Below are 17460 nucleotides of genomic sequence, written 5' to 3'. Positions count from 1 at the left end.
AGAGCAAATCTTAGAGAAGATTGTACTCAATACAATAGAACAAAGTAAGATCATAACATGCAACTACAGAGAAAATAGTTGGGTCTGGCCTCAGAATCCCAATGAAGTCTTTAAGTCGTTAACCTATAATGGTTTTAGGAAAAACCTAGGTCAAAGGAGAATCGACTCTAGTCGCAACTAGTATCACACAGGAGGAGTGGGGATTAGGTTTCCCAATTGCTAGAGTTTTCCCTTATATAGTCTTAAAATCAGGGTTTGCAATCAATGTTACCTTGGTAACAAAACATTCACTATTCACCGTTAGATGAAAACCTAATTAGATTCAAGACAATATCTTTCAACCGTTAAATGGTCTTGGCTTGTTACGCAAAAATGAAATGTGCCTTCATTTAGATATGTGTAACCGTACATAAACGTGTACACTTAGTTGGCTCAACAATAGTTAACTGAAGTTAGCCATATGAATACTTCCATATCAACCTTGTTCATCGTAATCACAACCAGTTTAAATGACTTAAATGAAACTAGTTATAGAGTTGTTAAATTTTTTATATTCTCATCGAAGTATACAAGACACAATTGAAGCAAAATCGGTTTTAATTTACTCGAATCAATTCATGAACATTATACCCACGGTTTGCATTTGCATTTTTTATTATATAAATATATTTGTTCATGAGTATGTAAACATACTTAACCGATTTTTGAACTTAACCCACTCAGGTATGCAAACGAGTACGCATACCTAAGCTCCCGTACTTGGTTTTGTTCACCAGTATGCAAACGGGTACGCATACTGTGATCCATGACCGAACTCAGTTGAAATCAGTACGCATACGAGTATGCATACTATAGTTCCCAGACTTCAACTGTTAAATCGGTACACATACGGGTATGCATACAAAATTCCCGGACTTGGAATACACTTGCAACAGTTAGCATACAGGTACACTTACTGTGCTATATCCAATCAATAGTTAATTATTTTAAACTTTGACGTTCGTCAAGAATGAAAGATGAACTTGGTTAAATCGAAAGCTTACTAACACATATTTCAAGAAAGATATAAGCGAGTTAAAATCAGCTCAAAATATCAAATGTGTATAATATAAAGTCTATATAGCTATACGACTTTTGTCTCAATAGAAGATATAATAGAAATAGACTTCTGAGTGATAGATGAGTTCGAGTCTCTACATATCTTTTGTTGATGAAGTTCCACAAGATCCCCTTAGTAGTTCTTCGTCTTCAATCGATGAACGACGTGAAGTCTAAAGCTCAACTACACATTCTATCCTAATCCGAGACATAACTATAAGTAGACTAGAAATAAAGACTTATAGTTTTGACAATTAAACTTGACAAACAAGCTTGAGATAGTAATACTTATGAGTTCAACCGAGCAGTGCTCTAACGCCTAAAATATTAATGAAGAACAAAGTATAATATGAGATGTAGACATATCTTATTTAGGTTAAGAAGTCATATTTTACAATCTTCAAGTTGTAGAAGTGCTCGTGGAATCCCGTGCCGAGTGATCGCCCAAACTAGCCAAAAATCTCAAAATAACTCACGTCCAAATCTGGCCTTGTAACTGCAACAGATAATGGGCTCATGCCATGGAGAAAAGTCCAGCCCAAATATCCACACAACTGTCAGTCATGGGATTATGATAAAGTAAAGATAGCTCCTTAGTTTCGCAGTAGGCTTATTATCAATAACTCATAGTTCTTTAAGATTAGAGAATTAATAGTTGTCACTTGGACCGCTAGAAACTGTTTAAAACATCTAATAATCTACTAAAACTGGTAAATTTAAGAGGATGGTTCAAAAGAATACACAAAAGTGTAACAAATCTCAATTCCTATAAGGCTATGGATGCTCATACTTCTGCTATACCATTCAAAACATCACAAACTTTGTATCTGTGAAGCTTAAAGATGATGTCTCAAACTATTTGATTTGGAAAAATTTATTTGAGTCTATTCTGATTACTACCGATCTATATGAGTTAGTTGATGGGAGTACTCATGAACCTACTGCAACGATTGAGCTTGATGGTGAGACTTCACCAAATCCGTTATTCTTTCATTGGTGCAAGATAAATCGATTTGTTATGTCATGTTTGAATGCAACATGGATGACACATATCAAGGGGAATAATTGGATTTTCAACTGCAAGGGAGATTTGGGTTTATTTAGATAGAAAATTTATTCAGAAATTTGTTGCAAGGAAATCTATTTTAAGATTCCAACTCCATTCTATCAAGAAAGGTAATAAAAGTATCTCTGCCTATTTTGATAAATCAAAAGTTATTACTGATTCCCTAGTTGCTATAGGATAAAGAGTTAAAGAATCTGATATAGTAATGTATGCTCTAATAGGATTGGGAAAAGAATATAGGCAATTTGTTATATCTGCTCACAACAGGGATAATGAATTTTCTCTTAATGAGGTTGTGTCAAGACTTTTGCATCATGAACAATGGCTTAAAGCAGAAGATGCTGGAACAATATCCATTCTTGATACTCAAAGTTCAGCTTATTATGCTAAGAATAATATTTCTCACAATGCATCAACATCAAAAAGCCTGGTAATAAGAACAAGGCTATTGTGCATGATTTTAGTCAAGTTGAATGTCATATTTGTAAAAAGAGAGGTCATACAACAAATATTTTCCGTTTTAGGTATATTCCTAATAAAGTTTCTACTTCTAGTTCTACAACTGAACTTACATCTACTACTTTTGATGGTGTTGGAGCATCCAATACTTTACAACAAGCCGTTACTGCTATACAACTTCATTCTGCAGAAGTTACTAATACAGATCCAAATATTGTTTTAGTGTGGTTACCTAACTCGGGGGCTACAAGTCATTTAACAAAGGATGTTCATCTCTTGGGACATGTAAAGAATTATTCTGGATATGATAAGATAATGGTGGGAGATGGTACAATGTTTCCAATTGAGAAGATAGGTAACATAATACTTGATACAAATAACAATCACTTTCATTTAGATGATGTTTTGTATGTGCCTACTATCAAACGAAACTTGTTATCTATAGCCAAATTCACTAAGGATAACAAAGTTTCTATTGAGTTATTTTAATGGGGGTATGAAATAAAATGTGTCAGAACAAGAAATGTTTTAGCTAAAGGAAAAATTCAGAACAATTTATATCTTATGGAGGGGGCATACTTACTTTGCTCTGACTGCAACTACTTCGAAGTCCAATAATTTACTTTGGCACAGAAGATTGGGTCATACTTCTGCTTTAGTACCTAGCAAGATTTTTTCTACTTCTTTTATTCAGCTTGATTCAGCTGAAGAATGTCTTTGTGAGGCCTTACAGATGGGAAATAATCAAAAACTTCATTTTTTCTTATCCAAAAGTACTTCAACATCACCTTTGCACTTGATACACTGTAACATCTGGGTCCAGCTCCAAATTCTTCTTCTCTAGGATTTAAGTATTATATCTTATTCATAGATGACTTCTCAAGATATCATTGGATTTGTCCAACGAAGAGTAGAACAAAAAATCTAGCTTGTTTTCAACATTTCAAGGCTACATCTGAAAATATATTGTCTACATCTATAAAACTCTTTCAGTGTGACAATGCACTTGAAATAGTTAAGGGAAAAATTAAGGAGTATTTGGATGAGTCTGAGATAATGTATAGAGTTTTATGTCCTCATCTTCATCAACAAAAAGGTCTTTCTGAGCGTAAGCATAGACGAAACACATTATCATTTCAAACTTCTCTTCCAAAGTCATTATGGTACGATTCTTTTCTAACTGCTTCATACATCATCAACAGACTTTCGACAAGGGTACTTCATTTTCAATCCCCTTATGAAGTACTTCTAATACATTACCAGATTACTCATTCTTTAAAGTTTTTGGATGTTGTTGTTATCCAATTTAGAACCATATAGAGCAGATAAACTAAGTGCTAAAAGTGAAAAGTGTGTGTTCTTAGGATACAGTCCAATTCACAAGGAATATACATGTTATGATTTACAAACTAAGAAAACTTATATATGTTAATGTGGACTTTGATGAAGTTTGTTTCCCTTTTGATGCAAATTCTTGCACTACTACTGTCACTGAAGATATCTCTGAAAACTCTATTGTTGCATCAAATTTAGATCCTTCTTCAAATGATACTGTTATTCCACAGATACCTTCTTCTTTAGTTGATACTCCTATTGTTGCTACATCTCCAATAACTAAAAGATCAAGATCTGGTATTTCCAAGGCAAAACACTTACCTTCTGATTTTGTTTCTCACTGTATAGTAAGATATCCATTGCATACTGCTTTTGCTGCTATAATTACTTCTCCAACTGAACCTAAGTATTACAAAACAACAACAAAGGATCCAAAATGGCAGGTTGAAATAAAAAATGAGACTACTGAAAAAGCGGGGGTATAACAACCACACCTAATATTTCGTTCGACAATCTGTATGGACTAACTCCAATATAATTCCAAGAGAATCAACTAGACATTCATACTCAATCAAGGAAAAACATCCAAGAGTTATATCTCAATTTCTCAATACAATCTGCAATCGAACAGAGAGAAATCTGTGAGCCTGATTAATATGAGAAATAACTTGAACGGTATCAAAAACCTATGTTCAAGTGTCAATCAATAACCAAAGGTCGGGTTTACCAATTGATTGAACTACGCACAACTTGTGATAAATATAATGAGGAAAAGAAATAACACAGACACTAGAAGTTTTGTTAACGAGGAAACCGCAAGTGCAGAAAAACCCCGGGACCTAGTCCAAATTTGAACACCATGTTGTATTATGCCGCTACAGACACTAGCCTAATACAAGTTAACTTCGGACTAGAATGTAGTTGAGCCCTAACCAAGTCTCACACCGATTAAGGTACAATCGCGTTCCTTACGCCTCTGAATACCAGTATGACTATACGCACTTGATTCCCTTAGTTGATCTCACCCACAACTAAGAGTTGCTATGACCCAAAGTCGAAGACTTGATAAACAAATCAAGGTGAACATGAACCAATTGATAATCCGGTCTTATATTCTCGAAGAACAACCTAAAAATACCAATCACCTCACAATAACTTAACTATATGGTAGTAGAACAAGTTATAGTGGAATCACAAAGAATGGGACGAAGAGCTTTGTGATTACTTTTTGTATCTTACCTATCTGACATAAATCTCGAGCAAATCTTAGAGAAGATAGTACCCAATACGATATAACAAGTAAGATCATAACAAACAACTAAAAAAATAGTTGGGCTTGGCTTCAGAATCCCAATGAAATCTTTAAGTCGTTAACCTATAATGGTTTTGGAATAATCTAGGTTAAAGGAGAATCCACTCTAGTCGCAAATAGTATCACACAGGAGGTGTTGGGATTAGGTTTTCTTAAAACCAAAGCTAAGTTTGCTTAAAACAAAAGCAATATCTGTAAGCACCCTCAAGCTCGTCAACGTTGTTAGACTAGTCAAGAGACGTCTTAGTCGATAACTACTCGTTTAGTTTAACATGAACGTTAAATAATAGAAATTAATCTAACAGAGATTTAGATACAAAACTAGTATTGTTAGATAGGTCTCGAAAAGTTACGCAGAATGGACTACTCGAACGTGTCAATCAGATACCAGACGAAGAGGTAATCATCAGATTGGTTTGAAGGGTAAAATAGTCTTTTCACAAATATTCGGACCTGGAGTTCCCTTGGAGATGAGAGTGGATGCAATAGCATTATCCTAGATCTTATCTTATACGGGATCGAGATGATAAACTCTCTCTCTTTTCTTTTCTTTTCTTTTCTCTTCATTCTTCATTTCTCTTCTTTTTTCTTCCTCTCTGCCTCCTGTTCTTCTCTGCTCGTGTTCTGAGAGAAGATTTTGTGAAATAGAAGAGAAACTTAAGGGAAAACTTGGCAAGTTGGTCGTTGGTTATGATGTTATGTTTATTTGAGCATGGGATGAAGATGGTAGAGTTGTTACTGTCAATTGAAGATGTGATTCCTGAAGTTAGGGTTTGAGTGGAATTGAGATGTAAATCGTGTTGCTGATAGATAAATAGGAAGAGGGTTTTTGTTAACTGCTTCTATTGAGTGGTTTCGATGGTTGAATCAAAGTTAGGGTTCTGTGAATTGAAGATGATGATTTGATTGAATGAAATAACATGAAATTAAAGGATGGGTTTGATAGTTTTGAAGAGTCTGATTGAAGTTAGAGTTTGAATTAGAGAAAATAAGATTTAGGAATTGAATTAGGTTTCAGTTGAAGACTAGTGGCGATGGATGAACTGAATTGTAGAGGTTTGTGAATTATTCAAGAGTTTACCGTGTATGGATGAGAGCGAGGAAGATTGTTGAGGGTTGGTTGAACAGAACTTGTGGGGTGGTGATAGTTTTGAGAAGATTTGCTGAATGGATTCAAAACAAAGAAGAATTGATTCAATTGTTTGGGAAAAACTATTTTGAGGTAATTGTTCTTTTAGTTCAGTTAGTAATGTTTTGTTTGTCTTCATTTTGGGTTCATGAGCTATGAGATGTAGATATGAAGATGAATCTGAGGTTAAACCTTATAAGAATAATGGTGGCGATGTTGGGTCGTGTTGGTGCTTGTAGTTCAGAAGTGTAAAGATTAGGTTTAAGTGATGAACTGTAGATGAATTTGGTGGTGGAAGAGAAATAGTTGCTGAGATTAACGTCGCAAAGATGTCTGGAGGATAGAGGTTCCAGTGCAGGCTTGCAACTGCTCTTATAGGTAAGATAAATCTTGTAATTGCTTTTGTGTATAAGTTTGATTTAAGTGATTATATAAAAGTTTGATAGAATTTAAATGTTAATGAAATAGAGTTGAAATGAAGCCTTGGCAGGGAGAAATAGTTGCTTAGCTTGAGCCTAGCTTAGTGTGTTGATTCTAGTGATGCACCATTATGGTGCAGTTCAGTTTCTGGCCTGTGCAGTGGCTCAGGTTTGAACCTTTGGCCTGTCTGACTGAAGTTATTCAGTCTGAATCAGATTAATTCTTAGCTGACTCAGTTTGTCTGACTGAGTCGAATCGTATTGAACCACTGAGTTACCTGTCTTGACCCGAGTTGACTCTGTTTGACCGATTGATTACCCTGGACTTGACTGGACGTGGACTGTTAGTTGACCCCTTAGACCGTCAGTGACTGTTAGATTGACTCAGTTGGGCCAGGCTCTGTGTAATGGGTTCGTTTAAGTGGACTTGGGCTTCAGACTAGTTATCTTATATTGATGTTTTGGACCACTTATGGTCCGAATTGACCTTTGCTTCTTCTACAAAGTTGTAGACATTCATAAGACTTAGCTAATAGACTATAGAACCAACCTAATGGAATTAGTAAATCTTTAGATATGCAGGAGATGGATAATGAAGATGTGTTAAACCAAAAATGGGCTTAGAAACATTAGACATACTTGTATGATTCTTGTATGAACCTTTTGGCTAGATTATTAATTTTCTTGTGTGATTAACAGTTAGTCTATATTAACAACGATCGATTCAAGGACGAACCAGCGGATCGTGGATCTCGAGGTAGGCGTGGCTTGTCATCAAAAGAGGTGGGAATACATTTGAATCTTTTGTAACCATTGTTGTTTCTTTTACAAAAGTTTATATTAACAAATCATGCATTGTCTGTCTATGCATTCCATGCTTTATTTAAATTGCATTATGATAATTCTGTTAATTTTTCCATGGTTTGGAAAGGACTTAAATTGTTTGTTTGTTATATGAATTGTTATGGGAAATGGAAATTTCCACGTGTGGTATATAGGATACTCTCCTTCATATTTATATCTACATGAATTCAACTTTTATGCTTAGAGTGGGTCATCATGGTCTTGGTGATATCAATAGCTAATAAGTGTGGTTAGCACGAATACTATACATTGTTTGAAGAAGGAGTTTATCCATATACATGTTTTTTTTACTTCTGTGAGGATATGCTCTTTCATATTTATACCTACATGAATTCAGCTTTTATGCTTATTATGGGTCATCATGGTCTTGGTGATATCAATAGCTAATGAGTGTGGTTAGCATGAATATTATACACTGTTTGAAGAAAGAGCTTGTCCATGTTCGAGTTTGTGTATCTCAGTGACTTGGTCACTATTTAATGTCTGGGAAAACATTATTGTTTTTCTTAATATTGCTTATGACTACTTAGAAGTTAAATGTTAATTATTCCCACTTTCAGTTTTCAGAGACAGAACATAGGTGCGCAGCGAAAGACACAAGTGTTGACTCCGTTAATTAGTTAACTTCTGCTATGTTTATTATGTTACTTATTGTATTTGTAAACCAATTGACTATTGTATATGTATCATTTGAGAGAATTTCATGTATATATATTCTGAGCAGGGTTAGTTTTGGGATAAGTTTTGTAGCAAATTTTTGAATTGAATGTTTAAGTATTTGAATTAGATTCGTAGTGCCTCTTGGATTAATCAGCTGCTAGCTTAGGAGGCGCTACAGTGTTGGTATCAGAGCTCACTATTAGATCTTACATGGGAATAAGATAGAAATAGCCAGTGGCAGTTAGTGAAATAAATTAGTTTATAATTGGGTTGGGTTTGTGAGATAAATCTTAATCTCTAAAAGCAATCAATAACTGAAATAATTTTTGAAATGATTGATTGATTTGTTCAGCATATTGATTGCTTGCTTCTTGTTTTTGTGTATATATCTATGAAGTAAAAATTGTAATCTGAAACCAATTGTGGTATAAGTTAGAAATTTTAATAGATAACTAGAAAAAATTTCAATAGATAACTAGAAAATTAGTTAGACGCAATTATTTGATACTTACATAATCTAGCACTGAAGAATAGTGAGGTTTGGAATTCTTGTGTGTTTGTGTTGTCTTTGTTCGTAGGAAACCATCGTCGTGTCTTGCTAACCTGGATAGGCCAACTACAAGCTTGGATTACCATTCATATTAGGAAGACTTGCTTCTATTAGTGAACTGTTGGATCCCAAATTTTGTTTTGAAACTAATAGAGTGCTTTTTCTTGTAATTGGAACCATTAATTTATTAAATTAGAAATGAAGTTAAATTGTGAGGTTAAATTGTAAAGGTAATTAAGATAATAGTTCGACCATTAGTGTTAATAATAATAATAAATGATAATAACATCACTAGTGATCACAATAGAAGTAATATTAACACTTATTAAAAATAATATTCTATTGAACCTTGTCTAATTAAAATCTTATTAGTAAATATATGACGATAAAAATAATAGTTAGGATCAAATCTTTACGTGAATGTAGAGTTAAATTCAAAAATAAAATAAAATAATAATTAATTAGGACTTAGTGTACCGATTGGACTATCGACACACGAATAACGATAATAATAACGATGTAGGAAATAGTTATACTACTGATAATAGTATTTCAATAATTCTGTTAATAGAAAATTTAAAATAGATAATATTTGGAAAATTTATATATAGTATAACGGTAAGTTAAAACATCAGATATTATAGATCTACGTGAAATCAAATTTGAATTAGCTATACGAAAAAATGCATAACAAATATAAAATTACATCAAATTAATAAACTACTAAGTATTAGACTATAAATTTCATCACAAAAAACTTAGATACTTATCTGTTAGAATCAAATTCACCATAGTGAGCATAGAGACAATCTTATTGTGAAATATAAATTAGTCTACTGAACCTAGAGTCACAAATTTTAGTTGTAGAAAGTCATATAGGTTTGTGCCTTGTTTTATGTTGGTTGCGCTTAGACAAGAGATGAAATTATTTAATAAGGTGGGGAGTTTTTGAACACCAGAAGGATAGTTGATTTTCGAGGACGAAAATGAATAAGGTGGGGAGAATGTAAGGACCCTCAAGCTCGTCAACGTTGTTAGACTAGTCAAGAGACGTCTTAGTCGATAACCACTCGTTTAGTTTAACATGAACGTTAAATAATAGAAATTAATCTAACAACTATCTATATACGAAACTAGTATTTTTAGATAGGTCTCGAAAAGTTACGCGGAATGGACTACTCGAACGTGTCAATCAGATACCAGACGAAGAGGTACTCATCAGATTGGTTTGAAGGGCAAAATAGTCTTTTCACAAATATTCAGACCTGGAGTTCCCTTAGCGATGAGAGCGGATGCAATAGCATTATCCTAGATCTTATCTTAGACGGGGTCGAGAGGATAAACTCTTTTTCTTTTCTTTTCTCTTCATTCTTCTTTTCTCTTCTTTTTTCTTCCTCTCTGCCTCATGTTCTTCTCTGCTCGTGTTCTGAGAGAAGAGTTTGTGAAATAGAAGAGAAACTTAAGGGAAAACATGGCGAGTTGGTCGTTGGTGATGATGTTATGTTTTTTTGAGAACGGGATGAAGATGGTAGAGTTGTTACTGTCAATTGAAGATGTGATTCCTAAAGTTAGGGTTTGAGTGGAATTGAGATGTAAATCGTGTTGCTGATAGATAAATAGGAAGAGGATTGTTGTTAATTGCTGCTATTGAGTGGTTTCGATGGTTGAATCAAAGTTAGGGTTCTGTGAGTTGAAGATGATGATTTGATTGAATGAAATAACAGGAAATTAAAGGACGAGTTTGATAGTTTTGAAGAGTCTGATTGAAGTTGGAGTTTGAATCAGAGAAAATAAGATTTAGGAATTGAATTAGGGTTCAGTTGAAGACTAGTGGCGATGGATGAACTGAACTGTAGAGGTTTGGGAATTATTCAAGAGTTTACTGTGTATGGATGAGAGCGAAGAAGATTGTTGAGGGTTGGTTGAACAGAACTTGTGGGGTGGTGATAGTTTTGAGAAGATTTTTTGGATGGATTCAAAACAAAGAAGAATTGATTCAACTATTTGGGGAGAAACTATTTTGAGGTAATTGTTCTTTTAGTTCAGTTAGTAATGTTTTGTTTGTCTTCATTTTGGGTTCATGAGCTATGAGATGTAGATATGAAGATGAATCTGAATCAGTTTGTGATGAATGTTGAATTGGTGAAGAGGTTAAACCTTATAAGAATAATGGTAGCCATATTGGGTTGTGTTGGTGCTTGTAGTTCTGAAGTGTCAATATTAGGTTGGAGTGATGAACTGTAGATGAATTTGATGGTGGAAGAGCAATAGTTGCTGAGATTAATATCGCAAAGATGTTTGTAGGATAGAGGTTCCAGTGCAGGCTTGCAACTGCTCTTATAGGTAAGATAAATCTTGTAATTGCTTTTGTGTATAAGTTTGATTTAAGTGATTATATAAAAGTTTGATAGAATTTAAATGTTAATGAAATAGAGTTGAAATGAAGCCTTGGCAGGGAGAAATAGTTGCTTAGCTTGAGCCTAGCTTAGTGTGTTGATTCTAGTGATGCAACGTTATGGTGCAATTCAGTTTCTGTCTTGTGCAGTGGCTCATGTTTGAACCTTTGGCCTGTCTGATTGAAGTTATTCAGTATGACTCAGATTAATTCTTAGCTGACTCAGTTAGTCTGACTGAGTCGAATCGTATTGAACCACTGAGTTACCTGTCTTGACCCGACTTGACTCTGTTTGACCGATTGATTACCCTAGACTTGACTGGACGTGGACTGTTAGTTGACCCCTTATACCGTCAGTGACTGTTAGATTGACTCAATTGGGCCAGGCTCTGTGTAATGGGTTCGTTTAAGTGGACTTGGGCTTCAGACTAGTTATCTTATATTGATGTTTTGGACCACTTATGGTCCGAATTGACCTTTGCTTCTTCTACAAAGTTGTAGACATTCATAAGACTTAGCTAATAGACTATAGAACCAACTTAATGGAATTAGTAAATCTTTAGATATCCAAGAGATGGATAATGAAGATGTGTTAAACCACAAATGGGCTTAGAAACATTAGATAGACTTGTATGATTCTTGTATGAGCCTTTTGGCTAGATTCTTAGTTTTCTTGTGTGATTAACAGTTAGTTTATATTAACAACGATCGATTCAAGGACGAACCAGCGGATCGTGGATCTCGAGGTAGGCGTGGCTTGTCATCAAAAGAGGTGGGAATATTTTTGACTCTTTTGTAACCATTATTGTTTCTTTTACAAAAGTTTATATTTAACAAATCATGCATTGTCTGTCTATGCACTCCATGCTTTATTTAAATTGCATTATGATAATTCTGTTAATCTTTCCATGGTTTGGAAAGGACTTGAATTGCTTGTTTTTTATATGAATTGTTATGGGAAATGGGAATTTCCACGTGTGGTATATAGGATACGCTCCTTCATATTTATATCTACATGAATTCAGCTTTTATACTTAGAGTGGGTCATCATGGTCTTGGTGATATCAATAGCTAATGAGTGTGGTTAGCACGAATATTATACATTGTTTGAAGAAAGATATTGTCCATATTCGAGTTTGTGTATCTCAGTGACTTGGTCACTATTTAATGTCTGGGAAAACATTATTGTTTTTCTTAATTTTGCTTATGATTACTTAGAAGTTAAATGTTAATTATTCCCACTTTCAGTTTTCAGAGACAGAACAGAGGTGCGCAGCGAAAGTCACAAGTGTTGACTCCGTTAATTAGTTAACTTCCGCTATGTTTATTATGTTACTTATTGTATCTGTAAACCAATTGACTATTGTATATGTATCATTTGAGAGAAGTTCATGTATATATATTCTGAGCGAGGTTAGTTTTGGGATAAGTTTTGTAGCAAATTTCTGAATTGAATGTTTAAGTATTTGAATTAGATTCGTAGTGCCTCTTTATTTAGTTAATCTCTTGGATTAGTCAGCTGCTAGCTTAGGGGGCTCTACAATATCTCTCCACCATGAGATGGTTTTAGCTTGTTACACACAAATGAAATATATCTTCATTTAGATATGGGCAGCCGTACCTAAACGTGTATATTGAGTTGGCTCAACAATAGTTAACCAAAGTTAGACATATGAATACTTTTCTATTAAACACATTCATCTAACACTTCTAGATCAAATGATAATCAAATGAATCTAATTGTGTTACTTATAAAGTTGTTCAATTGTTTATATTCTCATAGAAGTATACAAGACACAATTGAAACAAAATCTGATTTGATTCAAGAGAATCAATTCATGAACATTAAGCCACGGTTTGCAAAGATTTCAATCGTTAATTTATATATATGTATTTTTTCATGAGTATGAAATCATACTCAACCGATTTTAGAACATAAACCAACTTAGTTTGCAAACGGGTACGCAAACTTAAGTTCCGGACATTGGTCACATTCGATAGTTCGTAAACGGGCATGCATATTGTCGTTCCGGACCGCAACTAAGGTGAAACTGTTTGCTAACGGGTATGCAAACTTAGTTCCCGGACTTTGACAGTAAAAACCATCCGCATACTGGTATGCATACTGTGTTATATCCAGACAATGGTTATTTGTTCTAAACTCCCATTTCAGTGATTGAAACATCTTTAGAAGACGACAATAGCTATCTCACACAAACTCTTAACTTATAAGTAATTTTCAAGTGATCGAATGATCAATACGAAACATTCTGAGTTTATATCAAAAGACTGTCTCACACAAATCATGTAAGATGTTTCAAGGAAATTTTCACATGATCATCTTTTGACTCATTGTTTAGTTTCCAACAAATACTAAACTTGTCAAGAATAATGATGAACGTAGTTAAAGAAAAAAGCTTTCCAATACGTATTTCGAGAAAGATATAAGCCAGTTAAACTCGGCTCGAAATATCAATCAAATGTGTATAATGTAAAGTCTATATAGCTATACGACACAGTCTCAATAGGAGATAGAATAGAATAGACTTCTGAGTGATAGATAAGTTTTAGTCTCCACATACCTTTTGTTGATGAATTTCCTCCAAGCTCTCCTCAGTAGATCTTCTTCTTCAATCGATGAACGCGGTGAAGTCTAAAGCTCAACTACACATTCGGTCCTAGTCCGAGACATAGTTATAAGTAGAATAGAAATCAAGACTTATAGTTTTGATCACCTAAACTTGACAAACAAGCTTGAGACAACAACGCTTGCGAATTCGACCGAGTAGTGCTCTAAAAAATACATCATTAAAGAAGAATGCCACATGGGATTTGGTACCAAATGATCCAAGCTACAATGTATTGGGAAATAAGTGCATATATAAGATAAAGTTGAATGTTGATGGTTCAGTAGAGAGATATGAAGCCAGACTTGTGGAAAAATGATATAATCAGTTGGATGATGTAGATTTTTTTGAACATTTAGTCTTGTGGTGAAAGCTACAGCTATAAGAGTTGTTTTAACACTTGCAATCTCAAGACATTGGTCCATCAAGCAGTTAGACATTAATAATGCTTTTTTACATGGTTTTCTTGAGGAGGGTGTTTACATGGTACATCCTAAAGGGTTTGAAGATGTTGATCATCTAGACTATGTATGTAAACTAAAGAGAAGTTTGTATGGACTCAAACATGCACCAAGTGCATGGTTTGAGAGATTCTGGGAGTCTTTGATTGATTTTGGATTCTTCAGATCAACATGTGATCATTCTATGTTCATCTATCAATATGCTGATACAACGACAATAATTCTACTATATGTTGATGACATTATTTTGGCATGTTCTTCTACTGCTCCCAGTGAGAAATTTATTGAATATATTATGAAGATTCATCCAGCAAGGGTCTAAGATTGTTTACCTATACTGGTGTACCTATGGAGGATCCTACTATGTACATAAGTTTGGTGGGTGGATTACAATACATTACTATGACAAGACCAGATATCTGCTTCAGTGTGAATTATTGTTTCACATTTTATGCAATCCCCTACGGATGAACATCTTCTATTAGATAAAAGAATCTTAAGGTACTTGAAAGGTACACTTGGTTATGCAGGATATATTAGTTCAATTACTGCACACTCTGACTGGGCAGGATGCCCTAACACTAGAAGATCTACTTCAGGTATGTGTGTGTTCTTAGGTTCTTATTTACTGTCATGGTTTCCAAAGAAACTACCTACAATAGAAAAATCATCAGTAGAAGCAGAGTATAAGTCCTTGACAGTTGCTGCTGCAAAGGTGGTATGGATATCTTTCTTATTACCAGAGTTGGATGTTTATTTCAATTCTCCTTTCAAGCTTATGTATGATAATATTTCTACAAATGGTCTAGCTAAAAATCCAGTTTTTCTTGCAAGAACTAAACATGTAGAGATTGACTACGATTTCATACGAGAATTGGTCAATTCTGGATTCTTGAAGTGAGTTATGTACCTTCTGCAGATCAGCTAGCATATTTGTTTTCAAAAGGATTGTTTCATTCTATTTTTCTATCCTTAGCTGGCAAGTTTTTTTGTTTACACCAGTATCAGTTTGAGGGGGACTTTAAGGATTAATCTTAGTTGTATGTGTGTGTTACACACTAGTCATATATGTTTGTAAGTGTTGTTATACACACGCAAATTGTAACTGTCTCTTACAACTGTTATAACATAACGTTTATTTTGTTATGTCTGAAACATCTCTGCATAAATACAGAGTTTGTAACTATGTATTGTTTTCTTCTGATGAAAAAAACTTAATAAAAATCGAAAATGATACCTTACAGCGGGTTCTCCACCGAGGGTTGTGCCGACTAGAGTTGCACAAGACCCGACCCTCTTATCCGAACCTGTCCGTACTCGATGAACCAGTAGATTTTTAAACCGAACCCGCCTGTAGCGGGTTGGTAGTTGGTTATGAATATAAAAACCTGATATAAATGGGTTTGTACTTGGTTATGATTCTAAACCCACCCGAAAAACACGATAGTTGGTTTAAACCCGTTATAGATGGAATCTCATCCATCTCTTTTAACTAACTAACTAACTAAATCTACTTCTAACCTGAAAATAGCAGTACAAGTTGTGAGAGTGATCAATGATGATCAGGGTAAGAGACGAGCTCCAACCATGTCCAACTATCGAATTTATGCTAAAGATGTACAAGTTTCAGAACAGAAAAACAAATCCAAGGTTCAATGATAATCAAGGGCTTCCTTTCAATCCCATATTATCTAAGAGAGCTAATTTATACATGTTCTATTGGCTTATCATGAACTATGAATTATGCTCATAAACTGTTTGATCAAATTACTGAACCGGATCTTTTTATACATATACAATTGATTTGAGGTTCAGCTGAGAGTTTTAAGTCATTCAAGTCTCTATTTATTTATAAAAAACTTATTCAAAAAGACATTCAACCAGATAATTACACTTACCAGATTTTTCATGTGATTTGAGTAACCTTAGAAAACTAAAAGCTAATTCAAACGAAAATGCATATGAACCGGGTTAAAGCAGGTTTAAACCAGACACCGACCGGTCCGTAACGGGCGGGTTAAAACCCGAACCGAAAATTAGGCGGGCGGCGTTGGTTATGAGAATAAAAATACGCTATAATTAGGTTGGTATTAGATGAAACCCGACCCACCCAACCCATATGCAACTCTAATCCCGATAGAGAAAAACTGGTGGACCCACGGATCCGCCAAACCAGCACCCCTTGCCTTTCTCTGGTAACAGCTCCGTAGGTCCCACAAGTTTTTCTCTGTCGGGACAACCCTCGATGGGGAACCCGCGGTATGTGTATCAATGCGGAAAATTATTTATAGCCCAAATTAAAAAATGTGTATTTAAAACCCATCACTATGATTCTATATATGAAGAACCCAAAATTAGTTATAATAATTTATGATTACTAAAATACCCTTTTTACTTTAAGAAATTAAATAGATTTATTGGTGAGAAAACGTGATAAAAATCAGATAATAAACCCCTAAAATTACTCTCCAAGAAAATCTCTGCTAATATAACGAGTCATTGATTAATCCCTAAGATTACTCCAAGATAAACTCCCATGAAATACCAATTGATCCTACAAATAATATATTAGAGAGAGTCTAGTCCAATTGACCTAGTCAATTGTCTGTTTGGTCCTATGTGGTAATATAAAATATAGTTTGGTCCTAGGGTGATGTCATGGATGATGTAAATTTCATCTTGTAGTGGCAGAAATACCCTTTTGGATAAGGACCATATATATAGTCAAAAAGTAAGAGAGAATAAATCGTTCTCAGATTTACTTTCTCTCTCTTATATTTTCAGATCTAGAATTTCTTTTTTCTTTTTCTTGTTTTTTTCTTCCTGCTAGAAGCTAACAATGGCGTCTCCACTTTCTTTTCTTTCTTTTTCTTCCTGTTGCTATAACAATGGTGATTCGAAGGTGAAAATCATGTTTATTTGTTGCTGCTGCGGTTGTATATGATGAAAACGATTTACAACGAACTCATCTGCTGTTGTTGTTGAAGAAGATGAGTTTTAAGATTTTTTTCTTCTCTACTGATGATGTAAACAATGAAGATGAGTGTTGTTGATGATGAAGAAGATGAAGATGACGGTTGTATAT

At 34.4% G+C, this 17460-nt stretch overlaps 1 long non-coding RNA gene across 1 annotated transcript; it reads left to right on the top strand.

The window, feature by feature from the left end:
* Window positions 1-10268: 10268 nt before the first annotated feature.
* Window positions 10269-12786, top strand: LOC113289845. Its single transcript, XR_003331161.1, has 3 exons — window positions 10269-11235; window positions 11976-12059; window positions 12536-12786. It is a non-coding gene; the product is annotated as an uncharacterized LOC113289845 (long non-coding RNA).
* Window positions 12787-17460: the final 4674 nt, after the last annotated feature.

This window comes from Papaver somniferum, chromosome 6, assembly GCF_003573695.1.
Source record: "Papaver somniferum cultivar HN1 chromosome 6, ASM357369v1, whole genome shotgun sequence".
Classification (NCBI taxonomy): Eukaryota; Viridiplantae; Streptophyta; class Magnoliopsida; order Ranunculales; family Papaveraceae; genus Papaver; species Papaver somniferum.
The sequence above is the reverse complement of the archived record's forward strand: the minus strand, read 5'-3'. Positions and strand labels throughout refer to the sequence as shown.